Here is a 27,613-nt window from a genome sequence, read left to right on the forward strand (position 1 = left end):
AAGCTAAAAAAAAAAAATTGTGCACAATAATAATGTAATGTTTTGAATTGTTTGTCATTACAGTGTCTGCAGCATGATACAGTTAGGAAAGATACGCAGTAAGCAAGAAAGAAAATGTAGTCGAGGTAACAAGAACAATTCACAAAAAAAAGTGTTTGTAGTGTCCTCGGTAACCCAAATTTGTATTGTATATTTTATTGCAAATGGATAATTTCCACGTAGCTGCATCTACAACATCATTCAAATTACTTGTAAAATCTTGTATCATGACAATTGCCTTTATTGTGTATTGGTAAGTACAAACTATATAGATGCCATATGTTATACCTCCATAATCATTTGCAGTTTGTCAGGCTACAGTCTCTACTCTAATAGGGGCAAATTTACTAAAAGGCAAATTGTCGCTTTGCACCACTTTACCAGGCGCAAATTCATTACCACTAAGCTAATTCACTAAAATGGGAAGTTGTGTCCTGGGCACTGAACGCTGGAGACTTTTCACTAGAGATACTTATTCAGAGCGGGCTTGTCATAGCGAAGATTCGCTGGCGTTTATGCCTAGCGAAAAGTCGCTAGTGATCTTACTCCTAGCTCAGTCTGTATAGGGTGGATACATTAAAGTTGTATATGAGCCCATTGTAAAATAAATGTTCCATGGCCCTCAAATGTCTGGGGAAACACGTTAACCCAAAAAAGTTTAACTCAGGACTTTTGCAGACAAACCCGCTTAAAAAAAGGAAAAGTTGCCATTGTTTTTTTTAACTTTAATGCATTTTCAGCAGACAGTATATGATGTAAGTGACATAAGATTGAAGATCTAGCTTCATTTTAGTAGTTCGCCTGGTCTGAGGTGGCGAAATCAACTCTGGCGGAAAAGGTAATGTTCAGTAAAATCCGCACTTTAGTGAATTTGCTGAACAACGACCATTCGCTTGAGCGAAAAAAGTCATCTAGTGATAGAGTGCAAACCAACACTAGCAACAGTCTCTTTTGCTAGCGAATTATCGTATGCGCCTGTTAGTGAATTGGCGATTCCCCTGCGGATATGATATCTGGCAAAAAGTCACTAGCGTTAGCCACTTGCCCTTTAGTAAATCTGCCCCCTGGTCCTTTCCATTCCAGTCTTTGGTTATGTGGTCTTTTCCATTGGAGGCTATCCACTGTGGTCCTCAGCATATTGGCTGCTGTTACCTGTACCAATAGAAACATGCAGTGTGTTATTGATAACAACAAGAATACAGTTAAAAGCATGTTAAATTGTTACAAACCTTTTTTCCACCCAGACATGTACAAACATTGTTTTTATAATACTAGAAGATGCAACCACTAGAAGGAGCTCTTTGTTCTTATCACATATTCAAGAAGTTGTGTTTCCAAACAATTGTCACTTAACTGGAGAAGTGCCCAGAATAACATAACAACAACTGTGGGGATCAAAAAGTCCCATGTAGCTTGTTCCAGGTAAGTTAGGGACAATAAATAATCCAGAATTGCATCAAAGGAAAATATGTTCTTTTATAATATATACAAGGTATATCAATGCTCAGTCAGTATATAAAATATAGAATTTCTACCCATATTTGTTTTTAGCATTTAGTTCTGTATTTATACAGTACGTGGCATGTTTTGAGAAGTTCTTTTTGAATTGTATATGGTAAGTTAACATGGTTACAGAAATATAAATGTTTGTTCAGGCACTATTTGTTGTGTCATGTGACAGTATCAAAAACATTCAGAGCTCTAGTAGTCAATGTGAAGAAACACAAATTAAGAGGTGTAGGTAAGGCGAGAGAGATACTTTATATAGTGATTATATATAAACATATATTTTAATAATGATACATTGACATTTACCTATTAATTTGTCCTTTAGGCCAATAAAGTAGATACTGTGTACTGGACTTTTAAAACGTAATACTATTGCAATACACCATACTTTGTTTGCATTTTCACCAACATCTCATAATCTGTATTTTGCTTGAGCATCTACATTTCAGAACCTGTAAAAACAAAGAAAGGACAATGTAGTATGTTTTGTGAGGAGCAGTGAAAGCTCCAGCAGTTATTTCTATGCTTATGCAGCATTCTGTCTAGGGATGTTTTGTTTAGTTAAAGTCACACTGGTTGTATCAATCCTCACACTGGCCATAGGGCATTTTTCATTGACGTACCATCCATTGGAATGTCTGTGTTGTGAAAATTCAGTTATCAGAGATCACTTGATGTAAAATATAAAGTTTATTTGACACAAGCTTGTGGATTCAGAACTCAGAAAGAGTCAAAACCCTAAACAAAGGAGTTTTTTACAGACTTGGGAACATATTAAATTAGAACATACATACATGAGAATGAATGGGAGTTACGGGTGGGAGAGTATAGAAATATCTTCACAGCCCAGAAAAACAAAGAACTGCTCTTAGAGCCAAAAGGGGGCTCTGCCTCATGCTCAGGGTAATAGTAACCAAGGCTAGCTTGAGAACAGAATCCATTTATCAAGTAAGGGGGGCGCATGGAGGAATCTGCATACACAACATTTTATTCTTTCTCACCTGTAACCCTGACCCTGAGATAATCTACCAAATATGTAAACTATGACTTAATGACTGATACACCAATATACTCAATAAACTCATTGCATACACTCAATATGTTCATTGTTTGAGCTAAAGGAGGGTGCAAGCCATATGTTCGACATTCAAGTGGGGCCTACCACTGATTTAGAATTACCTTTTTTTAGGATTTAGTGCTATTGTTGCCTTTTAACATTTGCTACTTACAAATCAGGGTTCACCCAAAATTTCTCCCTAATTGTTTTTTCAGTCTAGTCTAGTTTTAAGGAGAAAATAAGCATTCTCCCCATATCTCTCCTGGTCCTTTGCCATGACCCACTTAGGAGGAACAGTCGAACAGCTTCTATTAGAATATCTTTTATCCCTCTCCTTTTTTACTACTCTAGACATTTTCAACAATGGCCACTTTACAGACTTTTTCTGTTTCATATAATATGCTCACTATTTCAAATTGATATATATGTCTTCAAATTTCTCAGCACCAGACAATATTTTTCATTACTTTGTTAAATTTTTCCCCCTCTATATATTGCCCAAAACCCCAGTTTTCTCCACCTTTTATTTTTTAAAGGTTTTTATTTTGCACTTTAACATAACAGTGAAGTACAGAAAAAGGAAAGATAAGGAGGTTACATTCAGCAGTTAACATCATAAGATACACAACGTTGCATTCATTTAGCATTTGTGGCTTTAGAGTCAATCCAGGGTCAAACTTGTCCGGAGCTCCCCTTGTAATATGTCAATTTATAGAGCTCCATTTGCTTATTAACTAAGGCTTTCCATTTTGCTATAGTGGGGAGCATGGGGCCCATCCAAGTCATAGCCACTAATTTTTGTTGCATAGAACAGGAGGAAAAACAGTAAAGTAAGCGACCGCGTATTAAGTAGAAGGTCATCAGTTACATGTAAAATGCAGACCTTTGGGCACATCACATTAGGCAGTGCTATAATTTATCTGCCAAGAACTGGAGTACTTTTTGCCAATATCTGTATACCAGGGCGCATTCCTGTATAACATGTAGAAATGTTCCATTATCTGTTCCACATCTTAAACATTGCGAGTAGGGTTTTTCCCCCATTTGAAATAGTTTCTGTGGAGTATTATGTAGGTCTGGTGTACAACTTTAAATTAACCTTTGTGCTGCATATTGTCTTGAACATCTTCCTATTCTGACTTATCTAGCGGTGGGTTCAACATTTCCCATTTTAGTTTGTCTCTGGGGAGTGGGTCAAGAAATTTATTTAGTAAAATATTGTAGTTACTGGACACCAACTTTATAGTATTGGGATGGTAGATATTTTTCTCCAGTACGGAGTGCTTAAGAGAGATTCTCTCCAAAGGATTGCTTATTTTAGAGTTTAAGTAACCCCAGAAAAGAATCCCTTAATGCAAAAGCAATTTAAAAAAAAAACGTTTAAATATAAACATCCATATGACCTTAATACCATTGTTCTTTTTTTAGGGTTCGCTCACTCTTGGTCACAGAATAAAAATGTAAACAAGCATGCCAATTTCTTTATTTATTTGTAATCTAGGAAGCTGCTTCATAAAAAGTTTTCAGCTGGCAAAAGCTTTACACCTTTTAAGTACTGAGAAGTTTCATAGCCTCTTCCAAAGTCCTTTTTTATATCCATTGGGATGAATGATGCAACATTTGCTACTGAGCCTAAAGCAGTCAAGCCCATTGCAGTTTCTACCATAGTTTATGTAACCTGATAATCAAAATAAAAGAGGAGAAATAAACTCCAAATGTATTTTTTTTTTCTTGATCACCTAGGAGAGAATACCTTTTTATTAACCCCTGCAGAATATGAGTTAGTACACTTTAATGTTTTGTTTATGGACAGATAGCTTGTACTGAATTTTGCTTAGACTTAGAATCTTTTTCTCTAGTGGTTCTGCAATCTGGGGAGACAGCTGTGAGATTTGCTGCTGCTGTTCTGAGAAGAAAGGTAGAGAGGCTGTACATTTGCCTGCATCCAAAGCTTTTTCTTTTTACTGAAAAATGTTCAGTATATATTGTTGTATCTGCCTATAAAACTAGGCAGATATAACAAGACATGGCTTGCACATATTTATCTGCTCCAAAGATGCAGAATCCTCGATAATGACGATCATATAATTAGAGTACAAAGTGTGCATTAGTGACCCATGTTTTAATTGTATATGGAGACTCGTAAATAGAGTAGATCATGTGAATATAAATTAATGGACACAATCTAGAAGGGCTGCTATATTTCGTTTATTTATTTGTATTTAAATACTATCTGTTTACAACCAGTGAAGCCCAGCAACTTTTATTTATTTAGGATTTCATGAAATAATCTCATATTCTTGTATAGATGGCAGTGTTTAGGGGGTTTATTTACTAAAATCCAAATTTATCTTATAATATTATTAAAAAAGATCGTCCAAACTCCCATGACTGATTTTAGCTTATTTATTAATAAGAAAACCTCGATTGAATCAGATCGTAAAAAAACTCTATAAAATTGAGTGGAATCGTACAATTTTTTTTGTACCGAATCACTCGATTTTTTTTCGAGTATTGCCTGAAAAACCTGAAAAAGTCAGATTTTCAGGCTAAACCCAGCATAGACCATGATAACTTCAAATAAGTACTACTGACTTATACAGGACATCGACAGGTCTGATTTGGCGGATTTTCGGATTATGACTTTTTGCAGCATCGTGGTATAATAAATCTCGAAAAAAATAAAAAATTCCCGCGAAAGATTCTAGTTTTTGGGAAAAAAAGCTTGATCAGAAAATTCAAGGTTTAGTAAATTCAAGGTTTAGTCATAATAACTCGGCATGGGAAAATATAGGACTTAACATACAGTATATGCTTTAGAGCCAAGAACTTTGCACATGTGAGCCATTAGGTGCATTATAATACATGGTTGCTTTGCAATTAATTGCATATAATTAATGTAATCTGATATGTTATTTCACATGTAGAATTGTGTAAACAAGGTCTTTATGCACCTTATTTCTAACTAACATGTTCTATTAGCTTGACTTGTTTTTTAGTAAAAGAAAGGAATTGTGATAGAGTACAGTGGACTGTCATTTTTCAATTTTAACAGAAACAAATGACTAAACCTCACTCCTACGGCAATTGTACATTGACTAGAGAATTATCTGGAGTCTGTCGTGTGGTTTCTTCAATCCTAATAAATGGTTTCTATGTTATACCATCCATGGGGGATTGTCAAGAATTTTCAATGTTTTTCAAGCCTGTGAACATGGAGGACTTCCATTCAGTAATCCTTTGGGCATTGAAACAGAATCTAGACGATAGGTATTAGTATGCTCCTGGGTTATCTGAAGAGAAAGCACATATTTGTTTTGGTGAAAAAATATCCACAGGAAAATACACAGAGTTTGTGGAATCAGAAAGATTGATTTAAAAATATTGGAAAGTTTTTTTAAACCCTGGTGTTATTTAAATGCAGATGTTAATAAAGTAATTAAATATTTTTTTTTTGTAAATACAGTATGAACAGAAGCATTAAATCACAGAATATGATATGTCTGGTCTTAAATTAAAAATTAAATGAATTGCGTGTTTAGAGAAAATGTGTAGCAATTTTGTTACTTTACATAGAACTAATCACTTATACAGTTTATCCTGCTGTTTGTACTGGGGATGAGGATGTTATGAGGATATCATACCCACTATCATACCCTTACCCTAGCCACTACCGTTACCTAGGTTTGTTTTTCTACTAGTTCATCCTTATTCACGTATTCAGTGTGCAAATATCCCTTTTAATTAAAGAAGTCCAAGTACCAGACATGAGAACTAACAACTGTACTCAGAAGTAGAATATGACCCAAAAGCTATACATAAACCTTTTTTTTATGCCTCTGAGCCAAGACTTGTCATACGAAATAAGTTAAAAATACAGTAGCCTTTCGGTGATAATCTAATAATAGGTACACAGTTGTTTCCTGGTAGTAACCTTACGTATAGAGAGTAGAGACCATTAATAGCCACCTGATGACTGATTGCTATGGGTGAAGAGCTGGAGCGAACTAAAGCCATTATTGCATTACCCCATGGTAAGTTAGTGACTTTCTGTGAAGTTTCCTTCTGTTTTATAATTTGCCTTTTCATTTTGCAATTTGCAACTTATTGAGATGGCAAGTGACTTAAGAAAACAAGAAAGTAGATTTCCATTAAGTCTAGATGTTATTAGTAGTAACATTTGAGAACAAATATTTTGTACTACAGATTTCCCTGTTTCAACTCTTTAAAGAGCAATAAAAATGTCAAACTGGAGAGTTTCTGTATAAGCACACACCCTCACACCTGCTGGTTTGTTTTGTGCATTACTAAAAAGAAGTACTGAAAATAGAAATCCTGTTTGACTTAAAGATCTTGAGCAAAAGCCATACATACAAAATTATTAGATAGAATTGCTATTTCGTTCTTAAGTGCTAATTATGCATGGCATGCAAAGCACTATATCTAAGCCCATTGTAAAGGCATTAAGGCAATGGTTCTGAAACTGTGAGGCTAACCCCTCAAAAGGGCCTAAATCTCACATAGGGTCTTAAGGGCTCCTAGGGTAAAATTTGAGGTTGGATACTTATTTACAGTCTTGGCTATAACCAGAATTATGGGGGAGTGACTATAACAATCATTATGAGGTCCGATTAAATTTTTGACAGTAAAGAGAAGAAAGAATGAAGTCTACAGACCTCCTGGCAACGGATTCCATAGACTCTTCCCACTTATGGTGAAAAACATTTAAAAACATTGCTATATTGTGACCATAAGCAATATCTTGTTAGAAAGATAAACCGTGCAAGATCAACTGGAACTTTTTGTTTTTGGTTATTCATTATTTTTTTGCTATTCATTAAACATATAGCTATTAGAAAAACATGCAACCCCCCAAAACATCAACATTAAGAAGGTTCCAAAAAACACCAACATTTGTCAATAACAATGTTAAAAAATAACAATAATATTAATAATGTTAAGAAGGTGAACTAGTAACTTATGAATCACTAAATAAATAAATAAAATGGAATACCCAAAACATATTTAGAACCTACCTTTTACCCAATATTTTCTGCTAGCGTGAGTGTTACAGTTTATCTAAGAAATAGCAAAACTGGTCTAATAGATTTTGCTTTATTAAGTTACTTTCTAATCTGATTTGCCACTGCCATAATCCCTACCTGTCTGGTATTCAATGTACTTTATTATTTTATTTTACACTTGGCAGCAGTACTCATAAGACTTGACCCTTATGAATCCTGATTGGTTTTTTTTTAAACTCTTAGTTTCTCCCCTTTTTACCATTGTTTGATGATGTATTGCTCACTGGAAGGTACCCAAACTGATTCATCACTGACCCAAGGCAACATTGTCTTGCAATTCTTGTCTCCAGATCAGATGTTGAGTAGGATCTCAGAATTGTCAATAATGGAGCAGATCAATATCTAACAATTATTTTAGGCCTTGTGCTTATAATGACAGTCAGGGCTTTTAATGTCAAATATATTTCTATGTTTATGAGTTCTTTAAAAACCCCATGACCAATATAATGAGAACTACAAAAGTAGACCTAAATGAACAGCTACAAAAGAAGACATACTATATAATTCGATTTACTGATTCTTGTACTTTGTCAAAAAAAATAAATAAAAACGTTGGTGGTAAATGCTATTTCCTTACATGTGAAAAATTACTGCAATACCCTTTCTTTACCCTTCTTTATGACTGTTATGTTAGCTGTGGTAGTACCTGTGCACTAGCAATCTACTTATCTACCTCTCAAGAACCAAACATAGAGTAGCTTCAATATACCCTGTTTGTCCTGATTAGCTCAAGTAATAACAAAATGCAGATTCTTTGTTATTAAACCAAAAAGCAATAAGTTTGTTTGGCACAAGCCCTTTTTTGCATTTAAACATAAACAAATATATGCCCTTGTGTCCCCTGGTTGAATCTGTTGGTGACTAAGGCACGGAAGAGTTTATTCTATTGTCTGCTTATTTATCTATAAAATGTAAGGCCAAGGTGCAGCAGTCTCCAAGTCTTAGCTGGTTTAAAGCAGTTATATGGCCTTTAATTGCTTTTAAACTACTGATGCAAAAGAATAAATATACTGTTAATAAATAGTATATACAGTAAACTATATGATGAGGTTAATAATTAGGTTAATAAAACAGGATTATATTCCTTTATGAGTGAAGGTGTATAAAATAGACTTGTTTATCCTTTAAAGGTTTTCACATGCAATATAGACAGGATCTATAACAATTGTGAATGCATACCTAAATTGCTACGAAGCATGACACTTTTAAAATATTCTTACAACAAATGAAGAAAATATGCCCAAATCTTGCTATAAGTGAAAGTGACAATGAAGGAATACTCAGCAAAATGTAAAAGACTCCAAAAACATAACAAATGTCAGATATTTCCTTTTAAAAAATCCTCACTCTTGTTTAGTAACTTAGACTGTCAGACCGTGTATCTGCATTAAACAAGAGTTTCCCCATATCAAAAGGTTTGTTCCTTAGCAACTCTGTCAGCAAATTTAAATTGCTGCATTTCACAGTAACACCACAATTATTTGCATTCCACATTTGTAAACATCAGTGTTTTATGTGGCACCAGTGGGTAAAAGCACATAATTAAAGGGGATAAAATACATTAACAAAAATTCGGTATCTAAAACTCAAATGTTATTACATGTATATCTATAAAGGTCAGACATAAATTCTTGCCTCAAAAATGTAGACACTTTAAGATATTAAAATTAACTATGATTTTCTGCCAAAAATAAAAGTACTCTACTCTATCTCCCATATAGTAAATTTTAAGCAAATAACTCTACTTTTTAAAAATAATTCCTTTATGCACTGTAATAATAAAACAGTACCCTATATGTGATCCTGCTTAAGCTGCATCCATATTGGTGGCATAACAATGCCACTGGGTTTATTTAATATTTAAACATTTTTGAGCAGACTTAAGGAGATCCAAATTACAGAAAAATCCCTTGTCCATAAAACCACAGGGCCTGAACATTCAGAATAATAAATCATATATACCTATACAACAATATTGACTGTTCTAGTGATAAAAAACAAAGGAAGCACTCATTCCAGCCAAAGCACTGCTTATCACTCACTGTGCAGGCAGATACTGTAAATGCATCTTCTTACCTGCTAAGTAGTGATGTGCAGTCCGGCCCGGTACCTGCGGGACCCGTGGGTCGGGCGGGTTCAGGACGACCTCACATCCCCATTTACAGTGCCGGCTTCCGACTTCCTTTTTTATAGACGCTCCTCCGGCCCTTTTGTGACGTCATCAGCGGGGCTGCGCAGGTCTAAGAATGGAAGCCGGAAATTGGGATCGGGCAGGCGCAGGTGGAGGAAGGGCAGGTTCGGGTCGGGTTCAGGTCAGGTTTTACCCAACCCACACATCACTATTACTAAGGTCATTTGAGTTTTCAGACATGTCTTCCATTTTTGTCGACTGCATTAGAGTCAATAGGCATTTTTTGGCATCTTTTTCCCTTGTAGAAACAAATGCATGGTGACATTTTGGCCCAATACTTGTTGACGCATATTGAGTTTGCCTAAAGTTTTGGCATTTTCACCTCTTCCCTCACTATTGCATGTGGACTAGTCTAATTGATTTTAACTAGAGTGCACTCTGTTTATATTAGTAAGGTTTAAGAAAACAAGTGATGTAGATATGAATATATCTATACAAACATGACTGTACAGGAGCTGGCCAAATCTATAATGTAGGTTAGACCATGTGCTAACATAAATGTGCTTTGAGCTGCTGACCACTGTTACTGCATGGGTTCAACTGAGCAATGGTGAGCACTGGTGATCTTTTAAACTGAGCACTGGTGATCTCTTTATTTTTTTCATGTACAAATAGTAGCCTAATACTGCTTCTGGTTGTGATTCAGCCTTTAATTTAAGCAGTTCTTATTTTATAAACAGCTGGCACTTAAAAGCTACCCTGCTTGTCTCACTAGAGCTTCTGAGTAAAGGGTAAGCGGACATGATTTTGCTGCACAGTTACACTTTAATGTACAGTGTTGCTGGGGATAAATAATTGTAAAAGCACCAAGAACAGCAACATGATTTGTAGTATGACACATACAATGAAGGGTATATTATCTAGAAACCTTATGCACAGCCCTTTTCCCAATAAATGTGGCTCTATTCCTTGCACCTTTCCTTGTGTCTCCTCATGTTCCTTTATATGTATTTGCTGAGATATATATATACACAGGGAATGGGATGTAATCATTGGCACTGAAAGCATCTCAGTAAAAATATATTTTTTAAAAAGTTGATACTTTATAGGGTATTCTTATCTTTTTTTCTGATTCTAAGTTGGCCTGCCAGTGGGAATAAACTGAGGACACAGTTTGGTGCACAGACTTTACTGGGATCTATTCTTAGCAAAGTAAGTATATCAGGTTCTACCAGCATGTGTGTTTCACTGCAATGGAAAGTCAAAATTCATTGCAAATACTCAAACAGATGATTGAATGGAACTGTCTGTTGACAATATAAGGCTAATGTAATATACTGATCACCAACTCAACATCTGCTTACCAGTAAATCACAGCAGTCCAATATTGTCAACAGAAAGTTCCATTAGAACTACCATATTGACACCCCTGTGACACACTGTGAATTCATCAATATGATTTACTCTGTGTGGTTTCGATAACTTCGATAACTTAAATAATAAAATATTTAATCAGAATCTCTTGCATTACAGTTACATGGAGAATATTGTTTGAAATAATGTTGATACAAATTAGCTTTGATATCTCAAATTGCAGGTCTCTAAATATCCCCAAAAGCAATAGAGCAATCTCCCTGTTTCATATTTTTATTATCTTGTGAAAGAACAGTCTCTCCTGCAACATTGCTAAGCAGGGGCTGATGCTAAGCCTAACATACTGCTACTCCATGCTAATAAAAACCTCCCATTTATTTAAATTTATTACTCTAAATATGAGAAGTCACTGTCATTATTAGCTGGCTTCTTAGTCTAGTAAAAGACTTCCATTAGCTAAAACAATAGATGATTGAGCTTCACTATGGATTTCATTTTATTGTTGTCCATGTTACAGTAAGTACTTTTAGAACAGAAAAAGCCCTGATAATTATCCATCCAGTCAATTTACTGCAATACAAGTATCATTATGATAATGCAAAAGATTATTTTTCTTTCATTTTGTTTCTGTTAAGGTTTACTGGAAAAAGCAAACAAAATTGCATTGGCATGGTAATAGAAATGTGTATTATAATGTCATCACACTAAAAACTGAACAACATGTGATATATATTCATTATTATATACTCTATGGGCAGAGTTTACCTTTCAGCAGTACTTTTTTAAAAAGTATTGTTTAAAGGTAAACTCTACCTATAGAGTAAAATAATTATGAAACAAATTATATTTTGAATCATAAAAAATCGAAAATCGAATTTGAAGCAACTTCCCATTTCAGTTGTTTTAAACATTTTCGTCGGTGTGACATGTATTCTTTAATGTAATTTAATGTAATCTATTCTCTTGGCTGATTATCCTCACTCTGAAGTCAAGCTCTTCTCGAGCCAAGAATTCCTATTCAACAATGCCTTGCATTATCTGTGATACCTGTTAAAAGCTTTTCTTCTTTCATGTTTATGGTTTATGATACTGTATGCTAAAGGTATTTGTCCAACACTGGCAAAATTCACAGACATGGCTGCAAAAATTCTGTGGGTTAATGTAATGATTGGTCCAAAGTCTGCACTAGGTTTAAAAAAACAATAAAAACAACCAATCAGCATATTGCTGAGAAAGGCTCCAATCCCATTTGTTGATATGGAACTGGTACTTTTCCATCCTTGTACAAACAAGCACTAATCACTCCTATCCTCAAAAAACCTTCCCTTGATCACATCTCTCCCGCTAACTATCGTCCGGTATCCCTTCTTCCATTCACATCCAAATCACTAGAAAGGCTTGTTTACAAATGCCTGATCCAGCATCTGACTCACAACTCCCTTCTTGACCCCCTGCAATCTGGCTTCTGCCCAACATACTCAACTAAAACTGCACTCACCAAAGTAACCAATGATCTTCTACTGGCAAAGTCTAAAGGTCACTATTCCATAATAATCCTTTTAGATCTCTCTGCAGCCTTTGACACAGTTGACCACACAATCCACCTAGACATTCTACACTCAGCTGTAATTCGTGACACTGCTCTTTCATGGTTTACATCTTATCTGTCTGACCGTTCCTTTAAAGTTGCCTTCTCTAACTCTACTTCTACTATATGACTATGAAGATTTTCATTCATCCAGGTCATGGTATATCTAGTATAGGTAAGTCTAAAAACAACTGAACTTGCTGAGTAATCAATGAAGACGTTTCACTACTCATCCGAGCAGCTTCTTCAATTCAACTGACTGGTGTGGGAAGTTCTCGGCATATAAACTCCTCCACTAATCCAATCACAATGGCACATTGTAACTCTTCAATGAGGTGACATCTGAAGAAATTCACAGAGGTGTTTATTCTGTGTAGTTACTGTGATAAGATTATCCAATGTGTCATGCAACTCCTAGTTCAGATTACTAACACTCGCATTCAAGGCCCTAAATAATGAAGCCCCTTCCTATATTTCATCTGTGATCCTCAAATACTCTACTTCACGCAACCTTCGCTCTGCTTCTGATCTTCGCCTCGCTTCTCCTCTCATTACTTCTGTCCATTCTTGTCTACAAGACTTCTCTCTGGCTTCTTCTTTTTTCTGGAACTCTCTGCCTCGAGCTGTCAGACTTTCTCCTTCTTTCCAAACTTTCATGCGCTCCTTAAAGACCCACCTGTTTAAAGAAGCTTATTCAATGTACGATGATGATATGGAAAACAAGGTGTCACAACAGACTGCATGGCATTGCAAACATTTTGTCGCAAGCACAGCTGCTAATTTCCCTGTAAAACTCCAGACCAAAAAAAAAAAATCACTCAATCCTATACAATAGGGTGCCAAATGTGTTGTTTGTGTTTGTGGGTTAAGTAAAGCCCTTTACATTCCTTCCATCAATTATTAGAGAACAAAAATGGAAATTGCCATAAAATCTTCCTGATTCATTTGGTAAGATGACTACAGGCAAGATTTATATGAATGCAGAAGCACCTTGAAACCATGGCCATAATCCTAAAAATAATTGTTGTAATTTGAATATCCCAAACCAATCAGACATATTTTTTTAAACTGTATTTTTATTTATTTGTCTAATGAAATATGAATGTTAATTGTTTACAAAGTAAAATGTACCATATCCTTTTGAGAAAGAAATTTGACATCTTCCAAAATGCACGTTTCTTTCTTTTCTTGTTCAGCCAAAAACATTACTAAAGTTGGTTTCACTTGCAAATTAGATGGCTACATAGTGCCATTTTATAGAATAATGTTTGTCCCATTTTGTTAGGTACTTCAATAAACATACAATTGGCTTTTACACATATTTTTTAAATTTACAATGGCATGTCAAGCATAGCTACCTACTGAAAAGATGAAACATTTACATTTTTATTTTACGTGAATAATTTTCACTTGTCATTAAATGTAACCTGAGACACCTGATCACTGGTAAAGTAGGCTTTCCAGTTTTAGAATACTGTCTTTTTTCATTTTAATTCTGGCTTTAGGGAGATGTTTTCTGACGTTTTGTGTAACTGGTGTAACTGCTGTAACACACGCCATTTTATGTGAAACGTCCATATAAAAAAGGTAGAGCATAATGCAATCCACATATAAAATCCTTTTTGAGAGATTCCGAGTGACATTGCATTTTACATTTCTTACTCTTAAGTTAATTTGCTGGAGCTGGTTTAAGAGCACTTTAGTATAGAACAGGAGCAATCTCAATGCATCAAAGTTAGGCAGAAACGAGGTTATCACTCCGTGAAAATCACATAAGCATTCCACATATGGAATATTATTTATCAGAGTAAATCCCCCAGAGGCTTCAAACATGACAATGGTGTCAGGAAGGGTTCTTTTTGAAAAAACAGAAACATATCTAACCGTTAAGATTGATTCTGTGGAGATGTAGCAGCCAGACGAATAAGGTAAGGATTGGACATAATTGAGAAGAGAAATATCAAACCCTTAAATATCTAGTAATCCAATGTCATTACCCATAAACTTGCCCTCCTTCCACCTCTTTTTTCCCTAAAGACCAGTCTAGCAGACCTGTTAAGAGGTAGACTGCTTGCATTTGGACAGCTAAATCAGCATCGTTTCACATGAGCAATACCGAATGGTGTGGTTGAATGATTTCATGAAAAACTAATAAGGTATTCATCATTGAGATCAAACAGATCTCAAATAATAATTATCAAAACCAATCTGACAAACCTTAGCAGTCACTCTTTCTCAAATAATTTGTGGGCCTTTAGATACAGCTTCCTGTATTCTGTAAATAAGTGTTATTTTTAAATTGCATTCATATTTAATACTTGCCAAGCAAAATTGTATTAGACCATCTAAGTATGCAGTAGAACTCAACAAATATGGTTCGGTACTTAAAAATGTTCTATTTTTTAAATAATCTACTTCATTTCATAAACAGCACATTTCCCATAATTTGTTTTCACAAGTATTTATAGCATTCAATTATCTGCAATCACTTGTATTATAATCCAGGTCCTTCAATAATTACTTTTTGTCATCAGACCTCTCCATTCGTTCTTCAAAATGAAAGCATAATAAGTTACATGAAAATATAGAGATAAATGTTCTCTATTGCTTTATCTGTGACTTTGTGATATGTATAAGAATATAAACACGCTATATCAATATTAGAATATGAAAGATATGTACACAGGTATTAATTCCTAAAGAGTCACAAATGTTCAGCTGTATTTATAAATAACGTAACTGAGATTAAAAATATACATTGGAAAAATTCATGGAAGGGTTTATGATTTGAATTATGAAATAGTTTTCATAACTGTAGGGTTCATTCTTTAGGATCTTTATGTAAGATTTGAAGCTGAAACTGGACTGGACCTATTCATCACCAAGGCAGATTAAAAGGATGCTGATTCTCCCCATGCTGACCCCTGAAAAAGGCTGCTGTTTCCTCTCCCGCATCCTATAACTCTCCCGCATCTCTTGCATCTGACTTCCATTTCCTATTCACTGTTGCCACTACCTGTTAACATTCTTTCCCTTTCCACTCAGTCTGCCCTACCTAACACAGTAAGGGGTCTTCCCTTAATAGAGAAGAAATGTTAATAGAGAAGAAATTCTGTAATATTGTATACAGTTGATGTTAATACAGAAGAAATTAAAATTTAGCAACCTTTTTTGTAATATTTCATAAAATATGTAATACATTTTTAGTATATGGAGGAATAATGTAATCAGAAATGGGGCACACCACCCGTTACTACTGCACAGTTTTGGTAGGCACTGAGAAAATGCCAGTATATGCAATTTCTACATTTTACTACTCATAATTTTACCTTGTAAAAAAAAATGTGCAGGTGTAGTAAATAGTAACAGATTGGTGCAATTTGTTTAGATGCCCTAGGGAGACTGGTAAACAAAAAAAAGGCCATGTTTAGAAAAAAGGATTTGAGATATGAGTCAAGTACCTCAATTGATTTAGGTGGTCAAAGGAAACATCTCCGCTTTGAAGGAGTATCTGAATATTTGATGTGCTTCTTAGAGAATAAAATGCGTAATATTTTATATGTTGATTAGTTAACTACATGTACTATTTTTAATGTACGGCAGTGTGACACTTAACAAACAGTCTTGAAATGAGCTCTATTTGCATATGATTTCTGTCACAGCACGAATTAAAGAGTAAGAGGCTTTCATCTGCCTTCTTTCTTTATGCATTTATAAGCAAGTGCTCATCTATGGAGAAGCTCTGAAAGATTCCTTTAGGAAGCCATTTTTTGACATTTGGAATTATTTTTTGACAGGCACTTATGTTTGTTTCCACAGCCAGTGTTACATGGATTCATATTTCTGAAACTAATAAACATAGAATAGTCATAAAAATGTGAGTTTATGCTTCCACTGAGGAAGAAACATACTGTTGAAGATATCTCTCAAAATATTTAAGTAGGACTGGGCTATATTTTTTAGAGGATCACAGACACACCCCCTAGTATGTATAACTTTATTTGTTCAATTCATACAAGTTCAATATATATAAGAACATTATATAAAAAGTACACACCGGGAGGACAAGTCACATAATAGGTACAATAAATATGCACAGTACAAAAAGCTTATATAAGGACATTGAGCTTAAGTACTATGTGGTAAGAGACACAGTAGGGAGGAGGTCCCTGCCCTGTTGAACTTACAGTCTAAGTAGCAGATGCAGCCCATGTTTCTATTCAAGAAGGTCACAATGACACTACAGTATAGTATATCAAAATTAAGACATCAATGGTTTCTTCACCCATGAGTTTCTGCCCAGGTGCCAAATATCCCAGTATTAGAAAAAGAGTTAAACCCCAGACCCATCAATGCATCACAAAGGTCCATAAGTAAGAGAGCATTTTTAGTTTTTGTACTAAGCAGGAACTGTGCAACTTGTCTGAATCTCCAGTATAGGAATAGAGAATGCAATGTAAAGCTTCACACAGTAGACGCCCTACTGTTTTTAACAACCCTGCATGTGTACTGTATTTTGTAGAACATCTTACATCAGTCTAGCACATCCAATGTTGCTCTACATGAATCTGCACCATTTGATTCTTTAAGTTAATGATAGTTTTGTAGGTTTTCACTCATCAGGAATGGCCAGAAGGCCTATATCTGAAAAGTAGAAATTCTAATCTGATCTTTAACAATAGAGAACACATAAATTAAACATGACCATATAGGTTACATACACTGGTCAAAAATATATTAAAACTTAGAAAAGCAAGTTTAACGCAGATTATATATATATATATATATATATACTGTATATATATATATATATATATATATATATATATATATATATATATATATATATATATATATATATATATAATGAAATTGGGGGTAGGATTGTTGGTCATCATAGTAAGGGGGAGGATGGGATTACATGTTTCTAGTAGGCAAGTTTTCATGCTCACACATATATATTGGTTGGCAAATTTAGTAGCAAGTTAAACATAGGCCTCATAGTACATTGTAAGGCTAGTGATTAGTGATGGGCAAATTTGGGCCGTTCGAAAAATTCGAAACAGCACTGGCATCTGTATTTTTGGATGCCGGCGCACATTCGCTGGGTAAAATGCGTCGGCGTCCATTTGTTTTTGATGCCTGCGAATTTTCGTGGCAGTTTCGCGAATGTATTTATTCATGCCTGGCGAATATATTTGCCCATCACTACTAGTGATTTAATGGGTGGTTTCCTGTACTGTTCAGGTCATCTTGTCCATTATCATTGAGAAAATAGGGGAAATAATAATTGTGGGTATATGAGACAGCTTCATGTCACTAACCTTTTATAAAAAATCAAACATATAATGCAAATTGTAGACTGGGCTGACATTTTCATTGTAAAAAGCACACAACAAAAACGGTTGACCTGTAAAATAATAATAAACCATTTAAGTTCTCAAGTTATTGTCTTATTTGAAGTTATTGTTATTTGAAATGGAAAAGCATTAAAGACTTATGCAAACCTATGTGGCTTAGGTGTAAGGAAGGAATAGGAAGGAAGAAAGGCACAGGAGACTGAGGCTAAGACCTATAAAATTGTTATAAAGCAGCAATCAAAAGGCAAAAAATAGATGAAAAATTGATTGCCTCACTAGCAAATACAGTGACTTGCATAAATATTTCTTCCCTTGGGCTTTTCAACATTTTGTTATGTGACAACCTGGAATTAAAATGCATTAAACTGGTAGTTATATAATCTAATTTACACAACAAACAGTATTTAAGACTATGAATGGGAAAACATTTATTTATTGTGACACAAAAAGTAATCAAACAAAATAGCAGACATTTGTTAGTTACATAAGTATTTAACCACTAAGTATAACTTGTTAAATCCACCTTTGGCTGCAATAACAGCTACAAGTCATTTAGGCTTTGCATATCTGGATTTGCTTATTCTTAACAAAATTGCTTGGTAAATCTATATCAGGTTGAGTGAGGACTGTTGGTGAACAGTAGTCACAGATATTTAGAAAAAGTCTGGGCTTTGATTTAGGGGTCCATTTATTAAATCTCAAATTTATGTGGTCAAGGTTTTAAAGGGTTAAACTCACATTTTTCGAAGAAAAAAAGAACTGGAATTATTAGAGATTTATTATACCCCAAAGCTACTAAAAATCTAAAACCTGTTGAGTCATATAGAAGTCAAAGTCTTGACATCTTGATCTGCGCTGGATTTTCGTCAAATAATCTGAAAAAGTCAAGTTTTTAGTGCGTCAATAGTACAATACCAATTTACTTTTTCATGAAAAATTATTGATAAATAAGTTCAATTTGTTGAAGGGAGTTTGGTTGACTTTGTTATAATAATTTTTTTTTTATTAATTTAAGTTTTAGTAAATAACCCCCTTATACATTCTAAGACATGCAGGTTCTTGGTTTTAAACCACTACAGTAAAGATTTGGCAGTGTATTTAAGATCATTGTCCTGATTAAAATTAACTTCCACCCAGTGTCAGGTCTCTTTGCAGACAGAAACAGGTTTTCCTCTACAGTTGATTTGTACACAACTTCATCCACCTTGTCCTCATTCCTGACTAGTTTTTCAGTCCCTAATGATAAAAAAACAACTCTTCATGATGTCATGATGTTCTCAGGATCATGGGCAGTGGTGACTTTCTGACACAAGTAGGGTTTTCAGCAATGGAGTTTGTCTTGAAACACAATAATGACTACTTTGTGAAGGGCTCAGTTCTAGTTCATATCAGCTGTAGATCTATCCAGCAGATCTAGCATTCAAGACTTCTGTTGCCTCTCTAACTATTTCCCATTAGTTAATACAGGATTTAAGAATTCACTGAAAGATATTTAAAGTTACCTTTTTATAACCCAACCCTGATTGGTGGTTCTTCAAAATGTTATTAAAAGCTGGTTTTGATAGCTTCTTGGTCTTAATCATGCTGTTTATTAGATAATTAACCCCACAGCCTTTGAGAAACAGGTGAACAGTATTTATTTTGAGATCAATGAACAGTTTATTTGCACATAGCTCCATTTAACTAATTATGTGTGAAGATATTTGGTTGCACCGGAGATTATTTAGTTGAGTTGAGTTTCACAGCAAAGGGGAGTAAGTACTGAAACAATCAACATTTCTCAATTCGTGCCACGTTCCCTTATGGTTTCTTTTAAATCATATATAAACACCTTAGGAGGACTGAAAAAGTGATAGAGACCCTGGATGCCAGTATGACAGTAACAGTTTATGCAAGTTGTAAACTGCAAGAAGAGACAGTAATACAAAAAGCTTCAGTCGTGGAGCAATTCCACTATATATTCACCTACTATTTTTAAGACTGCTTTCTACTAAAATACCCTGGTGGTCTAGTGGGCTGGCAGGGAAGCCCGACGTGTGGTGCTTCCTCTTTGGTTTGTGCCGTGCGCGTGCAATCATCAAGTTTATTTGGTGCAAAATTTGAATATTTAAAGGGGCTTTGGGCCCAAACAATTTGAAAAGCAACACAAAACACTACAAGCGGTTACAAAAAAGTTGAAGGTGCAAATGGTGTGAACACCTACCTGAATAAGTTCAATAAAGCCATTTTGAATGGATGTTATATTACCCTCAAGGGTTTGAAATGCCAAGAAGAAGCCACTCGGATGAGTGGAGAATAATTTTCAAGAACATTATAACTTCAGTTGTTTTATCCTTATCTCTACTAGATACTGCAAATCTGACCCTTTCAGCATACCACAGCATGTGGACCATTATTGCCCCCCAAACCTGTAAATGTGCTTGCTGCCTTGCTAGTACCCAGGTGATCCTCTGAGTACCCAGGTGATCCTCTGTGGCATCTTTCAGTGGCTTTCCTGCAGAGTATGATGTTTTACGACATAAATCTGTAGAGAAATCTCTATCACTTTTGAGCCACAGAAGCAATTTATATGGATGGAAAAATGGAGGCTCAAAGAGGTTGGGTGTCTCTCTAACTCCGTTCAATTTAATCTGAATCTGCAGGAAAAAAAACATTCATATATAGTATATGTTAATCTTTATTTCATTATTCTGGTTCACTTGTTTATATGTGTGTTATGCTCAAATGAGTTTTCATTTATTTATTTTCCACTGAATAAAGAAAGCAGTGAAAGCAAGAATTAGATCACGTATTATATACCCACTCCTCTTCCGATACTGCTGGTAAAGTGACTGCAACACGGATTTTTCTGTATAAATTGTCTGATAATAATGTAAACGGATGATGTTATACAAGTAATTTTAATGCTTCCAAAGGCTTTTTTGCAAGATTTATTGAAGTCATTGAGCTTCCTGTAAAGTCAGGTTAAGTAGGAGGGAGTCTGTAAATCATTTTGAATAAGTTTAGCTTTTAAAGCCTGTGCTCTTTACAACAATTTTAAATGCCAGCAGCCACAAAAGGTTTTCCAAGGAGCGAAAAATGATAAAATAGATAATGTAGCGCAAATCTACAAAGGAGAAAGTCTTTGTAAAGAAAACTAAGAGCTTTTTCTCCTCCCTTTACTCAGTAGCCTTGGCCTCTGGCTTCTAAAATATTATTGTTTCTTTCCTTCTAAATAATACAACACTAAATAACATTGTTTAACAATTGATTATTAGGCAATAAAAATTAGATATATTTCTACAAAATATACAGAAATATCTCCAGTATAGTTAGTATTTTTTTATTGTTTTTTAATGCAGTATTAAACATAAACAATTCAAGGCTATGAATTTGTAAAGCAATGATACATTCTTCCTTGGAAGCAGAGAAAAAGATAATGTAATTTTATTAACATTCTGAAGCAATAAGGCATCTCTAGCCCCAGGAGTCTGCTGAGCATTACATTTTCTTCTGCTGATGAATACACTGTCCACATTCATAATGCAAACTAGGAAGTCTAGTGTTATCACATCACATGTGTGGTCCACCTTTCCAGAAAATAGTCTTGGAGAGTCTTAGTTAGGAATAGTTGAGGATAGTCCAATATATTTTAGTGCTGTCAAGGCAGTTTTGATTGTGGTCACCATATGTTTGGGTCTTCAGGCTTCACAGTGCATTGTGACTGACTCCATCCACCTTGGTTCTGGTTGTTCTTTTCCTTTCAACTCTTTCATGTATAATTGCTTCTAAAGATCAAGGTGTTCTCATATGTCCAAAGTAAGGTAGCTTTGCTACAAGCTGAACTTCAAATTTGATATTGTGAAGGAGCAATGTGTTTGTTTCCTCTGCCATACACTGTATACTGGAAAGCCTAGGTCTAACCAAATTTCCAAAGCACCAACAATTTCCAGTTCTACCGCTTCATCTGGAGAGCCCTGAATATTTAAATTAGAACTGTAATAAATTGGTACATTTCTGCATAGCAGGCCTTGGGAAATATGTCGGTGTTCCAAGAAAAGTAATCAGATCATCATATTCACTTTATCATTACTTTGCAACACAAAATATTTATAGGCTATAGTAACAATTGCAAATCAGAGGAACCCTTTATTGTAACTATTTTTTTTTAGCTCCCAAAGTAATTTAATAATGTTCAAAATGTTCACACTTGGAAACAAGTGTGGTATTACTGCATTATTGTAATGTTTAGTTCATTACAATATGCACTGCATTAAAGGGGAACTATTGCAAAAATTTATATTTAATATGAGCGTCCGCATACTGAAATAAGAAACGTTGTAATTACAGTAAATGAAATATTCTGCATTGCTTCTGAAATAATCAAGTTAATCTGCACTATTCCTCTCCCAGCATCTGTTTCTCTTCATTCTGTCTTCATGCAGCAGTTGGGTGTCAGATATTCAGATATTGAGATCCAATACATCTTATAGGGGCTTCCTTTCCTAGCAGATGTATTAGAGCTCATTCAAATAACTGATTCCAGTACAAACAAAATCTAACAAAATAACTTCCTTTTGCACAAATTCTGCAAGTAGAGAAACATGGGGTATATTTATTAAGAGTGATGGGATTTTTAAAGGTGTATTTATCAAATGGTGAACTTTCACTTTCACCCTTTGATAAAAATCCCATGGAAATGAATAGAGAGAGTCGTCTGGTGATTTCAATAGAGTGAGCTCTAATACATCTTCTAGGCAAAAGAAGCCCCACTATAACATATATTGAATCTAACTGTCAATGATTATTACACCCAACTCCTGCATGAAGAGAGAATGAAAAGAAACAGATGCTGAGAGAGGAATAGTTACGTAGTTAAATCGGTTTGAAAAAAGACAGTCCATCAAGTTCAACCCCTCCATATGAAAACCCAGAAGCCATACACACACCCCTCCATACATTCACCTTAGTGAAGATGAACTTGGTTATTTCAGAAACAATAAAGAAAGTTTTAATTGATTGTATTTAGAAAGTTTCTTATTTTTAGTATGCTGAAGCTTATATTACATTTTCATTTTCACAATAGTTCCCCTTGGTGGTTATGGTACAATTTGCCCCACTTTTTCATGAATTGGGTCACTTAGGCAGGCCCGGATTTCCTAGGGCGGCAAAAAAATAGGGGCGGCATGCCGCCCAGCCGCATTATGGGGACGTGTGCGTCCCCATTCAATTACAGCAGCTGCGCCGGCGTTTTTTCCCCGGTGCGCTGGGAAGGGGAGGTGGGCGCTAGGACCGCGCGGCCGCCTGGTCGGACAGTGTGGCCTAGGGGCGCCCCTCATTGAAATCCGGAGCTGCACTTATATGATATGTGATTCCTAAAAATAGCATATTGCATTACTGTCTTCATGTTCTACTTGCACTATTTTGGTTTTGTATAAGGAGTATATTTATGACATTGTACAAATAAATACGTATACATATTGGCATTTATTAGTGGCACATTCATATTACTAGAAAAATAAATATTTGCTGCTTAAGTCAACTCAAAGCCTTATTTCAACCTTAGTTTGGATTCTATTTGTAGAGAGCAGGTGCGAGGGCTTGAATGTTAAATTCACAATGCAAAGGATTCTGTGACCTTTACTGTCTGCGTGTATACATTTATTATGCCTAATTAGTGAAATCCAACCATAGGGGAAAAAATGCCCAACAAATATTACTGCTGATTTACTGTGTTATGTTTAATAAAGACTAGGTCAACATTCTTAAGAGGCTGCTTGACCATTTCCCATTTCATATACATAGTTTCAATTACTCAGGTCACTCTTATTGTTTTGATAACATTGACTTTTTTACACTATTGTCAGCCAAATGTATTTAAGGATGAAACTATTAGGAACACAATTGGTGAATTAATGTCATGAGGACTGCTGCTGGCAGCTCATCAATTTTTTATATGCCACTCAGACAAATGAAACATAAGCCACCCTGAACAAGGGGACCTTTTGACACTTCAAAGGAAACCCCTATGGGTGGTTTCTTCTTGAAGCCTAACTAAACTGGCTCGATCTCCCCAGCTGGAAACTGCCAATGTCTCATTAACCCCTAAACAGGCCCTGCATGAGATTTTCTTTTCAGCTATAATTATGCCACACGCTCCTGTTATGCTGTACTGAATTGCAACACTGACACTGACACATAATAAACATCAACCCTAATTGAAAAGCAGATTAGGCTCTTGTGTTAATTAGCCAAAAAGCCCGCCTACTTTCATGCATTATGATTGCCTCTTAAATACTGAGGATGATGAAATCCCTCAGAAAGATAAGACACACTTAATTGCAATAACCTGCAAATTAAGTTTAATTTACTTTAAATTTACCGGTTTAGCAGCCTCATTTGAGGGTGTTAATGTTCTTGCAAATTAATTATCGGAATTAGTCATGCCTGGTGGAGTTTTTTTTAACAGGATACATTCTGTAGGCCATTAATAACAGGTAAATAAGACACTATTCATAACAGGTTAGGAATGAAAGGTATGCTGAACTATCATCTGAATGACCATTTGAATACAAGAAACTCAGATATGAAAAAAAATGTACAAAGCTGTAGAACCTATGACAAGGCAACTCCTCAACTGACCCTTTACCCTCAACCATCCCACTGAACCCCCATTGTTATATACTTTAATGAAACACCAGGATCCAGAAATGGGATAAAATTGCCACAGCATTTATTCATATTTTATTAAATAATTAGAGCCGTGCCAACCTATAACCCAAGGCAATATTCTAAAGCCAGAATTCCATCTCTACTATGCTGTGGTGTTCCTCAGTGAAGACTTGAGATCAGCGCTATATCATTGTATCCACCACTGAGTATTAGGCTGCCTCTACCTACAGAGAGGATGACCCCAAACTCTGCTACCAGCAGGGGCTGCATATCCCACCATGAGATAAGTTCAGCACATAAACCAGTGTAATTTGGCTGCTGGTCATTCAGATCCCTTGTCATGCTGCCCCTGTGCTTATAGCTCAAGGGCTTTCCCTTACACCTATGACATACGTACAAGATTAGCATACATAGTCAAAAAAGAAGCATAATTTTTGCTGAGATTAATTTTTTCTGACAATTTAAGAATCCAGTAAATGGGCTCTTTAGGAATTACTTTAGTATTAACAGTGATGACGAAAGGAATAGAAATTGAATCGCTTTGCTCTCGTAGCCTAATTTGTGGTTTAGAACAAGCCAGACAGAGAGACTGGTTTGCTTAACCACTGTCTATGCTCTGGTCTTGAAAGTTGTCAGAAAATGATTAGATACACTCTATGAAGAGTTTGCCTTAATATAAAACCAGGCAACTTAGATAGCAGTGCTAATATTCATAAAAATCAATGTAGAAGAAAGGTTTAAAAATACTTCTAATAAAAAAATATAAACGGTCTCATTAATCTATTTGCCAAAGACTGTGGGTTATTTGGAATAATGTGTATGCTGCATATTTCCTAGTGATTCGATACATATTAATAGCACTGACTTTTGTAATGGACATACATGAATAAAATATTTAATATACAACTAAGTTCAGAGAAACAGAGTTGAAATTCATTCACAAGGCTCTGTGCTGTTCTTGAAAGTAGAGAGTTGAAAAAATAAATCTTTTGGGATGGTGAGTTCAGGCACCAATGATGCCTTTGGACATAAGAAGTATAACTAACACAATATAATATAAAGAGCAAGAAAGGTTTAAGATTGCAGCTGTCTAAAGAAATTAAAACTAAATCTAAACACAAATCTGCACATAAAAAAGGGAAACAGGTGGGGGGTGGATGAGTAAAGAAAGATATGGGGGCCAAAAGTATAAAACTAGGAAGAGATAAAATAAATGTGAAAGGAGTAAAAAGGCAAAAAAGTGTACAAACTAGAAGGGAGTACACAATTTGATTTTGATTAAATGAAATTCAACAAACATAGGACGGAGAATAAAACGGGTAAAGGGAAGCGAAATAATGGAAGAGTAGAAGAGGAGAATGCAGATGTGTGCATAGAAGGGAAAGTGGATAGGTCTGTATGCTAGTGTATGGCATTTGTTTGTTTTTTACATCTTGCTATAAGTACAACCATGGCCTTGAAATGTATGCCATCTCTTTACCACCTTACCTTTACTAGTTTGAAATACTGCTTCTGCCATGATACATTTAATTAACTTAAAATAAATGTGCGATATTCCAACAAGTTTTCTTGTCAACTTTGGGAGTTAGGTTTTCTCTCTTCTCCAACTGAGAATGTTGACATGTCTGGCTGGATACCAATCTAGTGAAAAACAAATACAAGCATATATACAGTTATTATGAGTGGTTTAACTGTCAGAAATTAATTGCTGGTTTTGGCTAGGAAGTAATTAGATGTCATTTTGGGGTCAGCAACATTTTGTTCCAATGAAGCTGAATTTGCAGTATTCTTATCTCATTGCCTTATGGTAGGTAGTTAGTACAGGGCTATGTTGCAGCCTAAGGGTCTGAATGATGTGCAAGTTCATGAATGGGAGAATGGACTACAATGTGACTCCCCATGCAGCTCATAAATACAGTGCTATATTTATGGGTAATATACTCTGATTTGAGAGACATGGGCAATTTTTTAAGGTAGAGGTAAGTGGTAAATGGAGCATTTTCTATTTGGGCCAGTGTTGTTAGTGGAGTAGGGGTTTAGGGTTAGTGCTTGGCCCTTTGCTTTTCAACTTTTATAATAACCTTGAGGTTGGCATTGTTCTGGTTCTGTCTTTGCTGATGATACTAAATTGTGTAAAACATTATGTCCCATGCAGAATGCTGCCACATTGCAGATTTGACTTAATTAGAAGTAAAGTAGCAAATGAGGTTAATTGTTGATATGTTGACTGTTAGAAACAACTTAAATGAAAGTTATATTCTAAATGGTAGTGTGTTTGGGGTATTCTTAATTGAAAAGGACCTTGGGATTGTTTTGGATAACAAGCTGTATAATTCTAGGCAGTGCCATTCAGAGGCTACTAAAACAAACAGTGGCAACTTAACTTGAGGGATAGAAACATATTTTGCTTCTTAATAGGTTCCTGAGTGTGCAGTGAAGTTGTGGGTTCCAGATGTGCAAATATACTAGTAAAAGAGATGGAAGATTTAAACTATAAGGGAAGACTGTCAAGGTAGTGTTGTGCTTTGCTGGGATTCAAGCCAGGAACCTCCAGGTTTCTGGTTGCTCTTCCTAACTCTTAGGCTAGAAGAGCAACTGGCAAATTGTCCTAGTATTTTCACCCGACTTTCCATCTCTACCCAGCAGCCTTATTGTCAGCCAATCAGAGCTGACTCTGCACTATATAAAGCATCCTCCCATATCATTTCCTTGCCTGAGCATTAAAGTAGTTTTGGTTTGAGTATTGTGATTTGCCTAGTTTTAGCTCTTCATTGCTCTCACCTGCCCTTATTTTGGTCCTGTTCCTGCTTTTATATCCAT

General features: G+C 35.3%; 1 long non-coding RNA gene across 1 annotated transcript; it reads right to left on the bottom strand.

Moving 5' to 3' along the window:
• Positions 1-840: 840 nt before the first annotated feature.
• Positions 841-26,365, bottom strand: LOC121400035. The gene is made up of 3 exons (XR_005965498.1): positions 26,282-26,365; positions 1,855-2,000; positions 841-1,191 (listed from the first exon to the last, which is right to left on the bottom strand). It is a non-coding gene; the product is annotated as an uncharacterized LOC121400035 (long non-coding RNA).
• Between the last annotated feature and the right edge of the window lie 1,248 nt (positions 26,366-27,613).

Source organism: Xenopus laevis, chromosome 2L, assembly GCF_017654675.1.
Source record: "Xenopus laevis strain J_2021 chromosome 2L, Xenopus_laevis_v10.1, whole genome shotgun sequence".
In the NCBI taxonomy this organism is placed as follows: domain Eukaryota; kingdom Metazoa; phylum Chordata; class Amphibia; order Anura; family Pipidae; genus Xenopus; species Xenopus laevis.